The sequence below is a fragment of the Panthera uncia genome, chromosome C2 (genome assembly GCF_023721935.1).
Source record: "Panthera uncia isolate 11264 chromosome C2, Puncia_PCG_1.0, whole genome shotgun sequence".
Classification (NCBI taxonomy): domain Eukaryota; kingdom Metazoa; phylum Chordata; class Mammalia; order Carnivora; family Felidae; genus Panthera; species Panthera uncia.
Genome location: NC_064810.1, coordinates 11310329 through 11314931, shown reverse-complemented (window position 1 = coordinate 11314931; position 4603 = coordinate 11310329). Strand labels below are relative to the sequence as shown.

Genomic DNA, 4603 nt, shown 5'->3' with positions numbered 1-4603 from the left:
AAGGGCCCTCCCTTCCCCTGGCCCCAAGCCGCACTGGGTGGAGCCACGTCCCTGAGTGGCAGGAGGCTGATGGTAGTATCTAATTGCCATTGCCAGGAAGGATCTGGAGCCCAGGCTGATCCACCCCCCTTTGAGTGGATTGATGAGCATCTCAGCTGTGCTCACAGCAGGTTCAATGCCTGAGGGCCCTTCCCCCGTTTCCTGGTCTTGGTCCAAACTCTAGCGAGCCCTGGAAAGTCGGACAGGTAACTGGACTTGATTTCATTGACGTCGCAAAAAAATGATTCGCGACCACAAATATTCTCGCTGTTCTGATTTTGTAATAATCAGGGCAGGCTAAATATTCTCTATGTAAGACCGTGCATGTGTCCTCAGACCTAGTTCTTTCCCTAGCTCTGGTGTTATCAATGCTGGTGATGAACCAAGTCTGATTTATACAAAGCATCTCATGTAGGAAATGTCTATGACTCTAGGTCTCTGATTCTCCTTGAGAAATGACAGCATAGCTAGTGTGATAACTTTTGAAGATTAACCATTGCTAATTCAATGAATGGTAAAACTAAAGAAAAACAAAAACCAAAACCAAAAAAACTGATTCCATAGTTCTTGTTTCTGAGTGTTGTGAAGTCAAAGCATAGGGGTGCCCACCTTTTTAAAAGATACACTTTCGGGGTGCCTGGGTGGCTCGGTCAGTTAAGCGTCCGACTTCGGCTCAGGTCATGATCTCACGGTCTGTGAGTTCGAGCCCCGCGTCGGGCTCTGTGCTGACAGCTCAGAGCCTGGAGCCTGTTTCAGATTCTGTGTCTCCCTCTCTCTCTGCCCCTCCCCTGTTCATGCTCTGTCTCAAAAATAAATAAACGTTAAAAAAAATTTTTTTTTTAAAGATACACTTTCTTGGGGTGCCTGAATGTCCCAGTCGGTTAAGCGTCCAACTTCCGCTCAGGTCATGATCTCACAGTTCAGTGTGTGGGGGTGAGCCCTGCATCGGGCTCCCCCCTGACAGTGTGGAAGGAAGCTTGCTTGGGATTCGCTCTCTTTCCCTCTCTCTCTGCCACTGCCCCACTCCCACCTTCTCTCTCTCGAAAGTAAATAAATAAACTTAAAAGAAAAGATACACTTTCTGCGGATGAAAACATGTATCTGGGTCAGGAAATGCAGCATATTTCCAGTAATCAGTTTTGCCCATTTGTCTGACTTCCTTTTCAAATGACTTTTTGTTTCTTTGTTTTTTGGTTTGTAATGATTAAATTATTAAAGTATGGGGGGGTGTTGAAGTTTAAATTTAGCTACAATGCTTTGTTCCAGGCTGTATCTGAAGTGTCTAGAGCAATGCCTGGCACATAAGTGAGTGTTCAATAAATACTGGCTGAAAAAAAATATTTGTTGAGGGGTAAAAAGTAAATGTATTCATCTCTTTCAATCCTTGGAGAAGTCAAATTTAGGTGTTGGATGTATTTCCTAGAATAACCTTCATTTGAGTCAAAGTGCTTTAGGACTGACTCACTTTTTTAAAACATTTTTTTCATGTTTATTTGTTTCTGAGACAGACAGACAGAGCATGGGCAGGGGAGGGGCAGAGAGAGAGGGAGACGCAGAATCGGAAGCAGGCTCCAGGCTCCCAGCTGTCAGCACAGAGCCCGACGCAGGGCTTGAACTCATGGACTGCAAGATCATGACCTGAGCTGAAGTCGGACGTTTAACCGACGGAGCCACCCAGGCGCCCCAGGGCTAAAGCAATATGAGTGACGTCCGTTTGAGAAACAAAGAGTGTCTCTGGGTCTGAGATGGTCCAGGGAGGTTCTGGGGCTTCCTCTGCATAGATCCTCCTGTACCACTTGCGGGGGTGAGTGAGGAAGTATTTGCAGCTCTCCCCCGGGTCCTGGGTATTTATTTGACTGGGACAATGCCAGCAGGTGACAGTGCCCTCCCGACTGCATGTCTGGGGAAGGTCAAGGCAGGGCAGGAGGCTCCCCCAAGTCAGGGGTGGGGGTGGAACTCCAAGCTGGGGGGTCAGACCCTCAGGCAGGTCAGAAGAAACTGCCCCGTGGTGAACACTTCCCAAATTCCTCCATCTAGGGTTTCCCTCGATCTAGTGACTTTAAAAAGCTGTGTGAGTCAGTACTTCTTGGGCACAGCCAAAGGGCCACCTCAGTTCCTGCCAGGGCTTCCCCACTCTCCACGCGGAGGGCCCACTCCAGTCACCTCGGGACCTAACACTAGCACCAGGACAGAAGAGAGAGAGAGAAGGGCTCCTACAGAATCCACGACTGCAGACCCAAGGAAAGCGTCCTGGGACAGAATCCAGTCTGACTCAACAACCTCTCAGTAGCACATCCAGCACGGTCTGAGATACGAGATGCTGCGTTTGTTGGGTGGCCTTGGTGTCCTTTGTTACTTCCATTAAAATGCAAACTCCACAAGCTCAGAGTTCTTGTTTCTTGTGTTCAAAACAGGGCCCAGTGTGGAGTAGAAGCTCAATAAACATGTGTTAAATGAACCAGAGAGGGAAGAAAAGAAGGAAGGAAGGAAGGAAGGAAGGAAGGAAGGAAGGAAGGGTGGAGAGGAAGGAAGGAAGGAAGGGTGGATGGAAGGAAGGAAGGAAGGGAGGAAGGGAGGGAGGGAAGGAGAAAGGCAGGAAAGAAGGAAGGGTGGAAGGAAGGAAGGAAAGAAGGAAGGAAGGAAGGAAAGAAGGGTAGAAGGAAGGAAGGAAGGAAAGAAGGGTAGAAGGAAGGAAGGAAGGAAAGAAGGAAAGGTGTGAACTGAAAACAACCTGTGCTTTCTGAACATGGTTTGCTACCCCTGGACTCTTTCTGTTCTTGCCTTCACCAACAAATTGTACCTAAATGAATTTGTGTTTGTTTTGTTTTGATTAGTTTTCTATGGACACCCAGTAAGTCACATAACTGTGATGTCTGAGGTTTCAAAGGAAAGATGGAAAGTTCATGTTCACGATAATTTAAGACTACGAGAGAAGGGAAATTCACAAGGCATTTAACACCCACGAAATGTAAGAGAAGCTCCAGGTAACAGCCTGTCGCCAGATGCCTGTGACTTTGCATGGCTCTACACGGAGAAAGTTAGCCAACCCAGGGCTTAAGCTTGAGGATTGCTAAAGAATGAACAAGACGTATCTGGCATCTTTTTCCCCCCGGGCCCAAGTCATATTCTGGGCTTTGCAAAGTCAAGACAGCGTCTGTGGCATATCCTGCAACTATAGGCGGCCTGATTTTTACACGGTCGTGAAACACAAGCACGTGAGAAACAAGGTCCCCCCCTCCCCCACCCCCCACCCGGCTAGCCCAACCTGACTGTGGTTTCTACAATCTTCTCAAAAACGGAAGTAACGCTGCCCCCTTGCCGTTTACTGCTCCTCAAGAATTTAGGAGTTTCAAGGCGTAAGCTGTAGTTGTTTCTGGGTCGTAAGATTATGGGGGAATTTTTTTCCTCCGCTTTGTTATTTTTCTGTCTTTTAGATTCACCATAACGAGCATATACTGTTATTACAGCAAGGACAAAAGCAATAATGAAAGCTGGCCCCTTTTTCCATTCCATTGCAAGTTAGCCCACGTACAACCAGTACGATAGTAGCCATCGTCTAGAGCAGAAGTCAGACCTGAAGCAAAATGAGAGTGCTTTTCACTGCCTTTTTTTATTTTAATGTTTATTTATTTTTGAGAGACAGAGAGCGAGCGGGGAAGGGGCAGAGGGAGCGAGACAGACACAGAATCCGAAGCAGGCTCCAGGCTCTGAGCTGTCAGCACAGAGCCCAACGCGGGGCTCGAACCCACAAACTGCGAGATCGTGACCTGAGCTGAAGTCGGACGCTTAACCGACTGAGCCACCCAGGCGCCCCTAACTGCCTTTCGTAATGCACCTTTGGACATTAAGAAGTCTGGTTTGTATTTTGATTGCTAGGAAGCTGAGTTTAGTCAATGTGGACTTTTGGACCACATGTGGACATACTGCCTCCCCGCCACAACACATTCTCTGACTTCATGTCCTACACTCATACTTTTGCCCTAGACCTATAATTTCTTATCTAATATTTTGTACCATGTATGCTTTTTTATTTACAAATCTTTACGTTAAGAAAAACGTGCATTGGGGCGCCTGGATGGCGCAGTCGGTTAAGCGTCCGACTTCAGCCAGGTCACGATCTCGCGGTCCGTGAGTTCGAGCCCCGCATCAGGCTCTGGGCTGATGGCTCGGAGCCTGGAGCCTGTTTCCGATTCTGTGTCTCCCTCTCTCTCTGCCCCTCCTCCGTTCATGCTCTGTCTCTCTCTGTCCCAAAAATAAATAAAAAACGTTGAAAAAAAAATTAAAAAAAAAAAAAAGAAAAAGAAAAACGTGCATTAAGGGGCATCCGGGTGGCTCAGTTGGTTAAGCATCTGACTTTGGCCTAGGTCATAATCTCACCATTCTGGAGTTCAAGCCCTGCATCGGGGTCTGTGCTGACAGCTCAGAGCCTGGAGCCTGCTTCGGATTCTGTCTCCCTGTCTCTCTGCCCCTCCCCCACTCGTGATCTGTCTCTCTCTCTCTCAAAAATAAACAAACATGAAAGAAAGAAAGAAAGAAAGAAAGAAAGAAAGAAAGAAAGAAAGAA

General features: G+C 47.4%; 1 non-coding gene across 1 annotated transcript; it reads left to right on the top strand.

Annotated features, from left to right (window-relative positions):
- Nucleotides 1–291: 291 nt before the first annotated feature.
- LOC125922233 (small nucleolar RNA SNORA72) lies at nt 292–422 on the top strand. The gene has a single exon (XR_007457655.1). It is a non-coding gene; the product is annotated as a small nucleolar RNA SNORA72 (small nucleolar RNA).
- The last annotated feature ends 4181 nt before the right edge of the window (nt 423–4603 follow it).